Source organism: Nuphar pumila, chromosome 8 (assembly GCF_984573655.1).
Source record: "Nuphar pumila chromosome 8, dmNupPumi1.hap1.1, whole genome shotgun sequence".
Taxonomy (NCBI): domain Eukaryota; kingdom Viridiplantae; phylum Streptophyta; class Magnoliopsida; order Nymphaeales; family Nymphaeaceae; genus Nuphar; species Nuphar pumila.
This window is the reverse complement of record NC_143256.1, coordinates 104,742,212-104,751,693: the sequence shown is the minus strand read 5'-3', so window position 1 is coordinate 104,751,693 and position 9,482 is coordinate 104,742,212. Positions and strand designations below refer to the sequence as shown.

The 9,482-nt window shown below is 39.0% G+C and overlaps 1 pseudogene; it reads left to right on the top strand.

Moving 5' to 3' along the window:
• The first annotated feature begins 9,128 nt into the window (after window positions 1-9,128).
• On the top strand, window positions 9,129-9,482 carry LOC149830113 (spliceosome-associated protein 130 A pseudogene; annotated as a pseudogene).

The window sequence follows — 9,482 nt, the reverse complement described above, 5'->3', positions numbered from 1 at the left end:
AAAATATCAAAATTGAGAGAGCATTATTGGATTTAGGGGCCAGTGTGAATATCCTACCTGGATACTTCTATAATTCTTTTGGGTTAGGAGAAATGAAGCTGACACTGATGACACTGCAACTAGTAGATCGTTTTGTCAAGGTTCCGAGAGGAATCCTAGAGGACGTGCTAGTTAAGATCGATGAGTTCTATTTCTCGGTCGACTTCATAATCTTGGATATGAAGGGCATAGATAACCATCAAAAGACTCTGATCATTCTAGGCCGACCATTTTTTACAAAGGCCAATGCGTGCATTAACTGTCGTACTAGAGCAATGAATTTATCCTTTGGCAACATGAAGGTAAAATTGAATATCTTTAATACTACCATGGGACATGCCAGAGATGAGTCTTGTTTTCATGTGGTTATTGTCCAAGAGTTGATGTAAGAAGACTCAGACTTGCTATTATTTAATGATCCCCTAGATGTTTATTATACAATAGAAGATAACCCAGATAGAGATTTTGTTAAGATGTCTTCTGCTGTGTCAGGTACCCTTCCTTGGAAAGGAAGATTCAAACCTCTCCCTGCTTTAGTTGAGACATCGGCCTAGTCTTCGATTAAGTATCCTCTAAAGATTAAGTTGAAACCCTTACCGGCTTTACTCAAGTATGCATACCATGGGACATGCCAGAGATGAGTCTTGTTTTCATGTGGTTATTGTCCAAGAGTTGATGTAAGAAGACTCAGACTTGCTATTATTTAATGATCCCCTAGATGTTTATTATACAATAGAAGATAACCCAGATAGAGATTTTGTTAAGATGTCTTCTGCTGTGTCAGGTACCCTTCCTTGGAAAGGAAGATTCAAACCTCTCCCTGCTTTAGTTGAGACATCGGCCTAGTCTTCGATTAAGTATCCTCTAAAGATTAAGTTGAAACCCTTACCGGCTTTACTCAAGTATGCATACCTCAGAGACAACTGCATATTTTTTGATATCATTTTTGTAGACCTTACTAGAGATCAAGAGGAGAGACTAATTAAGGTTTTGCAAGAGCATAAGGCAGCGATAGGTTGGGCGGTGACCGATCTCAGAGGGATAGACCCATCTTTTTTCATGCACATGATTTATTGTGAAGAAGGATTTAAACCAGTGCGAGACATGAAAGGAGGTTAACACTACAAGAAAAACTCCAATTAGCGATGAATATTTGCGACAGATTTTTTTCATCATCCATTTACGATGGATTAGCGAGAGAAAAATATATGTTGCTAACATTCGAATTATTTATGGAATTAGTGACGGAAAACATGTCGTCGTGAATCCATAGCGAGTTAGCGACAGATTAGCGATGGCCAAATCTCATCTCAAACTCCGTCGCAAATGCGCGACGGCTCAGCAACAAAAATTTTTTGTCGCTACTCCGTCGCAAAGTTGTGATGCAGTATGCGACGGAATTTGGCCGTTGCTAATCCGTCGCTAAATTTCTCATAAATCCTTAATGTGAGCCCCTTTTCCCTTTCTTTTTCTACTGTCGCCCACCCACCGCTCGTCGAGCTCCCGTCGCCCGCCCGCCCACCGTCGTCGCCCGTCGCGTGCCCGCCGCCCCGCGACCTCCTGTCCGACAACTGCAGGTGACCCCCCACCCCTCTATCTTCTTCTTCTTTTTCTTTTCTTTTCTTTTTTCTTCCGTCGACCCATGCCGCATCCCCCCCCCCCCCCCCTCTGTGGTTGTTGGAGGGTCTGCCCCCTTCTCTCTTTCAGGTTGTCAGAGGGCCGACAACCCCTGTCGTGCCCTCCCCTCTCTCTCTATGGTTGCCAGGAGGTCGGTGGCTCCCTGTTGCATCTCCTGGCCCCCCTCTCTCACTGTGGTTGCCAGAGGGCCCCATCTCAGAAGAGACTGAGCCCTTCAGCTAAGCAAACCAGGTTGGGCTTAGTTCAAACCGAGCTCATCTCGGTAGGGTGACTCAGAGGACAGGCACGACCGACGACAAGTGGGTCTGCCATAAATCAGGGAGGAAGAAAAATGAGGGGGACGAGAGGTGAGGGGCTTCTGTGAGAAGGGACAATGGCGTTCGACCACTATGTTCACACAAAGTGAAGGAAGGAGGGGAAGAGTCAGATGACGCTTCCTCTTGGCTGAAAAAAATAGGAGGCAGAAGGGGGTGGGTTGCGGCTTTAGCTGTCGCACCAAGTCGATAGTGGAAAACGAGCAGAGTGGGGGGGGGGGGTGCTCGGCACCCTCCCTTCTAGAAAATCCAGGCCGATGGCCCCCTGCCCCCTCTCTCTCTGTGGTTGTCGGGAGGCCGACAGTAGAATGGCGGACAAGGGTCATACCCGTGTCACTTTCTATTCTTTAGTATGGCTACAACCTTCTAAGTCTTCACACTTTTGCAGTTTTATGCAGCATCCGCCTTTTGACTCTGCAGCCCGAGCCCCGTATCATTTACACTCGTAGACACTCGAGCGTGTCGCAACCTCACAAGATAAGGAAAAGTTGCACGAGGACTTTGAAAACTGTAAATCGGGTAAATACCCGTGGTGAGTAAGTGATGCAAGCGCATCACATGTTATTTAATTTATTGGATGCAACACTTTTCTGTTCACACACTCACTTAGTTGTGGATATCTAGGACTGCTTTGATAGAGTTCGGAGATCATGTTGAGCATGATTTTAATGTATGAGAATAGAAGTGTTCTTATTTTTGGAGTTGAGATTCCATGCTAGTCATGGTAGTAGTTAGCAGGATATTAGAGTGTGTTTGCTGCAAGTACATGTTTGACATTGTTTTGATATGAATGATTTGAATGTATTAAAATGTTTGATGTGATTGTATTTATGCTTGCATGAAGTTACTTTCAATTTGTTTATGACTTCCATGCGAAATTGTATCATGAAAACATGCTTCAAATGAATATATCGTGTTATGAATAGTTTGCACATGAAAATATTAAGTTATCAATGCATGCATCATAGTTCTTGTGATTGTATGACATTATATATATATATATATATGTGTGTGTGTGTGTGTGTGTGTGTGTGATATATATCAAATCATTACATCTACCATGAATGCATGATAAATTTGATATTTTCTTCATCATAGCATATATATCTAATCATTATATCTTATAAATATTGTATATCGATAGTTAATGTGTACAAATTCATGTACAACACAAGGTTCAAGCCATAAGAAGTAATACAAGAGATTAGAAATTCACTAGTTTAACATCTACCAGGACCGATCGCTCAATGGAAAGGGTACCCGAAGGAGGTGTTGGACAGATTGTGGTCCTCATTCATGGTATACAATCATTTCTCATAGTTAATGTGTTTCATATTTAATTTTTTGTTATAGTCATGTCTACTAACTTTTTAAAAATATTTGTCAGCTTCGAATCGCTTCGCGACTATGATGCGAGGAATGTGTGGCAGAAGGTGACTGCCAATCGATTTGCTGACATGCTGCACAATATGAAGACTGCAACAAGAAAAGCATCTGGTGGGTTAGATGATCCACTGCAGTGGAAGGGCTATGGACCTCCTACTATCAGGTCAGATATTTGGGATGCAATGTGCGACAAATGGGCAGGGCGTGAATTTCGAAACCGCTCAGCGAAGGCTGCACAAAACCAAGCAAAAATGCTCGATGCCCATCTACACACAGGTGAATCTAGGACTTTTGGGAGCCACCTGAAGAAAAAATGGTAACTCATCAATCTATATATTGTCAATTTTTATAAGTATTTTTGCAAACCTGTTAAATAATTCTTTTATCATTTAACTTCGCAGGAAGCAGAAAAATGGGACATTGTGTCATACAAGGATGTGTTTGTTGAAACACATAAATGTAAGACCATGAGAGAGTTTGTATCAGAGAAGGCGAGAATGATAATGGTATGTATTTATTATATTAATAAACATTATAATATACAAGTTATCATAAATATTGTAATTCTTAATTATTAATTCATACTGTAATAATTACTTTGTAGGAGTCATATGAGCAACAGATGGTAGAGTGATATGGTGATGACTCCACTCAACATCCACCTTTTGATTCTGCAGCATGGGTGACTACAACAGGTGAACCCAAAAAGGGTCGTGTGTTCGGGTTTGGGAGTAATATGAATACCTCGTCAGTTGTTGCTTCCTCCACTCACAACTCACAGAGTTTTCCCGTCAGCATCAGCTCCAAGCATTCGACTGACCCGCCCAATTCTTGGGATGGTGTACATCAGCTTGTTAAAGTACACAATGTGTGACTATTTACATGAAGCAATTTCTGACGTTGTTAGTAATGAGTTGTGCAGTTTTTTTCGAGACAGGGGAACTTCGTCTGCAGGTGCCTCTCAGGTATGAAAGTTTCATGTGATATATTGCATGTCATTAGATTTCATGTTACTTTGATTGCCTTAACTTATGTGCATTGCATATAATTTATTTCATTATATTTTGTTTATCAATACTAACCTTTCTTTTCTCTTGTAGGTTGTTGGAGATAATCGGCGTAGAGGAGTTGAAGGGGCAGATCGAGACAATAAAGAAGATGATGCACACAATCTTGGCGATGATTAGATTCATGTGTTGAATTTATTATACCTTCTTGTTGTTTCAAAAATATAAATCTTCACTTGTAAATAATTAGAATTTGGCAAAAATTATAGTGGATTGATAAATTATTTTAGTTGCTTTTTATATGTATTTTTTATGTGTACTTTATTTTTTATACAGAAAATATAAATTATACAGGAAATATAAATTGTATCACAAGATTTTTTTCTCGATATTTATGTTTTAAACAAATTTTTTAAATTTTTTTCTTGTTTGCGACAAATATTTTCTGTCGCTATTTACTACCGGCATCCAAATTAGCGACGGATTAGGGATGAATGTTAATATATCACAAATGTGAATCGACCAATGTTTTTGTGATGGATTTTAATTCGTCGCTAAGTCCGTCGCTACAATAGTCACAGAATTAGCGATGAATTTTAATCTGTCGCAAAACCAAAATCTTCGTATATTAACGATGACCTTGAGACGAATCATGGCATTCACTAATTCATCACAAATTAGCGACGAAATTTGTGACAAATAGTTTCTGTCGCTGATTAGCGACTATGATTTTGTGATGGAAGTTATCCGTCACTAAGCCGACTCTAATTCATCGCTAAACTGTTTAGCAATTGATTGACGATGAACTAGCGATGGATTAAGGTCGTCACTAATCCACAAATTTCTTGTAGTGTAAACCCTAATATGAAGAAAGTGGTGAAGAAGGATGTAGTCAAGTGGCTTGACGTAGGAATAATCTACCATATCTCTGATAATCCATGAGTGAGCCCAGTTCATGTGGTCCCTAAGAAATTTGGACTCACAATTGTTGAGAATGAGAAAGAGGAGAGTATTACTATCAGGACCACGACAGGGTGGCGAGTCTGCATTGATTATAGAAAGCTCAATGCAACAACGAGGAAGGACCACTTCTTGTTGCCCTTCATTGATCAAATCTTAGAAAAACTCGCTGGCCAGAGCTGCTTTTGTTTTTGGATGACTATTCAGGATACAACTAAGTAGTCGTGAACCCTGACGACCAGGAGAAGACTACATTTACTTGTTCCTATAACACCTTTGCTTTCAGGAGCATGCCATTTGGGCTTTGCAATGCCTCAACTACATTTCAGCGGTGCATGATGGCTATCTTCTTAGATATGAGGGATGACATGATAGAGATTTTCATGGATGACTTTTCTATGTATGAATCTTTCTTTGATGATTGTCTCCACAAGTTGACGAGGGTTATCAAACATTGTATGGAGAGAAATCTTGTGCTCAACTGAAAAAATAGGCACTTTATGGTTTAAGAGGGGATTGTGCTAGGGCATATTGTGCCCAAGAGAGGAATCAAATAGGATTTGAGCAGAGATATTGTATCATATGTATATAGTAAAAGTAAGATTAAATTGTTATTTTCTTTTCGTCTTTGATTTGTTTTTTATTTGATTGTTTCATTTTTTTTATTTTTTTTTATTTTGATTTTGTCATGCATATCTGCTTTAATCTTTTTGAGTTTTAGTGTTATGAATTTTAGGTTACAGGACATAGGGCACTTTCACATAAGCATATCATTGCTAGATCAGCAGGAATTCATGCATGCTCAAAAGGCTCTACGCATAATCAGGTTGTATCCTTCATTTTTCTCATTTTTATTTCTTTTATGTTCTTAAGTGTGCATCAGCATCTGCATGTTTGCATTCTTTTTTTGCCACTAGGGACAGTGTCATTAAGTATGAGGGAGGGTATGAGATGCACACCCAAATTTTTTTTTGTTCATGTATATGTTTTTTGATAAAAACTCATAAAATTAGGCTTTTGAGAAACAAATTTAGCATATATGAATGCTTTTACATAATCTAACATTTTAGAGATTTTAAATCCCCATGTGATTTTTTTTTGCTAAAATTAATATAGAAAGAGTGGTTATTTATGTGGATTTCAAAGAAAAGATTATATATGAATGTTAGAGTTTGTTTTGAATCACAAATATGAATATGCACAATATGTTTTTGAAAAACTAAGCAAATAAAAAATATAAAAAAATAAGAGCTTCAAAGAAAAAGAACATACATTTAGTTTATTTGATGTCTTGGTTATTCCTTGGTAGTTGAGCTCAGACACAAGCTCATGTGTTTGCTTTCCATGTTGAAAAGGACGATGAAGAAAATTACTTCTTTGTCTAGTTGACATCTGTGGCCTATTTGGTTCGAGCGAGTAGAGCCTGAGGGATGTTTACACCTAGTGCCCTAAAGCCATCTGGTTTGGAAGCCACTGGCCCGAAAGCCCATTACATGGACTTAATAGAAAGCCTAAGAGATGGAGACGTTGCACATGACAAGAAGAGGACTATATGTAACTATAAAAATATAAGGTCTAGTAGCTCGAGCAATTAAGTCTGAGGGATACTTTATATTTGGTACCCTAAGGTCGTCTGGCCTGAGAGTCACTGACCCAAAGCTCGCTACACGGGTCACAAAAACCTGAAAATTGACATAGTACTCAACTGAAAAAAAATATATGAAAATTTGAAAAAAAGAAAAGAAAGAAAAATAACAAGAGCTTAATAAAAAGTCATTGCTTATAAATAATTATAAAAAACTGTGCCAAAAATGTACAAGTGATAATAAATGGGCAATAGCATAATTATACTTGATTTTCTGAGAAAAAAAGCATAATAGATAATTACAATTTTTAAAAAAGTGAAAGAAAAAGTTTTTCTACTATAGAGGCATGTTAAAACTTTAAATATGTTGTGAGAATGCAATTGCATGAAATATCTGTTTAAGCTAATTTCTTAATTGCCTAATGTTTTTTTAAAAGAATTTATTCTTATGCATAAAAGATATGTTTGTGGGTAGCATAACTGCAAACCCTCATGAGACCTTACTCGTCCACTAGGGTAACCTAGGAGTTTAAAGGGCTTGTTGCATATGCTAAATACAACTGTGATTCCTACAAAAGTGAGTTAGTAATTGTTTATTATTTGCTTTTAAATTCATGCATTATTTATTTCTAGTTTTTTAGCATTGTAGTTTAGATTTAGTTTGCGCGGGGACTAGCAAACAAATAAGCATGAGGGCATTTGATAATGCATGAAATACATATCATATTATCATAAAATCATGCATCATATAAACTTTTATAGCTTAAACACCCTTGTTTATGCTTTTTTAGGTGCGAAGGAGCTACGGTTCGAATTTCATCAGAATCGAAGTTAAAACGAGGAAGGTAGAGCATTTTCTAAGAAATCAGATTTGTACCGATGCGAACTGGATTTAGATCCGATCAAAATCATACAAAATTGATATCAAATCTGGTCCACATGTCCCCTAAACCCAAAGTCTAAGATCCACACGTGAATAATTTAAAAAAAAAATCTTTTTTGAAAATAACACAGGTGGTTTTTTAAAAAAAAATAGAAATTCTAGGTACTATTTTATAAATAGCTAAAATACAGACCTATTTTATAATTTTTATAAAATAGTATTATATAATGGGGGCGCCCAACCATTGTTCATTGTCTTCTTCTAGGGTTTTATGCCACCCTCTTTCCATCTCCTTGCTTCCCTTTTGCTTTCTGATTTCTTATTCTTTCCCCTTGTTCTTCCTCGCCTGCGATCTCTATGTTTTTTCTTCTTTATTGTTTTTTGTGTTTCTTTTCCTTGTGTGGTTTTATTTTTATTGCAGGTACCCATGTCTAGAGACTTTCAACTCGGATTTGGTGCGAACCACCATCTACCTTCATGATCGGTCGCCCGAGAACCCTCCATTTGCAACCGACCGATCTCTTTTCTCCCACCATCGATCTTCCTCTTCGTCAACTCAGTCTCTAATGTGCTACAGCCAAAAATGGATTTTGGCAGCAAAAAAAGATATTTGTGGCATGAAAACCAAGGTGTAAGTCAGCTCTTTGCTACCCCCATATTCATTGGGCAACCCTTGAGGTGTGCCTTCCTCCCCCTCTCTACTTTTTGGTCTTTAACCCCTTTATTTTTTCTAAAGAACCCAAGTCTTGGCCCCTTTTCTTTTTCTTTTTGTTTTGGGTTTTTGATATTTAGTATTATTTATCATTTAGAGTCAGTTTATGAGACCGGATTGTTTTCTTTTTGGTGTTTTGGTCGAGTCTTGAGTTGTCTAGATCGAAGAACTTAACCGAAATGGCCCGTCAAGTAAGTTTAGAATTATAAAAATTGTCTGTATTGATTCATAGTTAGTTTATTTTTATGTTTTCATTGATTACAAGGTTGTTAAATGCGATGAGGCTAAGCGAGGCGTAAGCCTCGAGGCGTTGGAGCGTAAGCTTCATGATCAATCGGGGTCCAATCGAACCCAATCCATTTTCACCTCCGAGTCCCCGGCCCCTAGGGCATCCTCATCTCTCTCTCTCTCTCTCTCTCTCTCTCTCTCTCTCTCTCTCTCTCTCTCTCTCTCTCTAAACAACTCATAGGAAGCAACGGCAAAATCTTCTTCTTCCCTAAAGAAAAGAAAAAAGAAACCCTAGAAAGAAACAGAGAATGAAGAAGAAGAAAAGGAGGGAGTAAAGTGAAGGTGGTCTTGGGAGGGTAGAGGGGCTCAAGGAAGGATGTATTTGTATATTCTGACGCTGCAGCAGGTGACTGGGGTGGTGTGTGCGACGCATGGCAGCTTCGTGGGTAGAAAGACGCAAGAGATCGTGGTGGCGTGGGGAAAGGTGCTGGAGCTCCTCTGCCCCGACGACACTGGCAAGCTCCAGACCCTCCTCTCCGTCGAGGTCTTCAGCGTCGTCCGCTCCCTCGCCCAGTTCTGCCTCACCGGCTCCCAGAAGGACTACGTCGCTGTTGGGTCCGAATCCGGCCGCATCGTCATCCTCGAGTACAACAAGGAGTGCAACACCTTTGACAAGGTCCACCAGGAGACCTTGAACAAGTTCGGCTGCCGCCGAATCATCTCTGGCTAG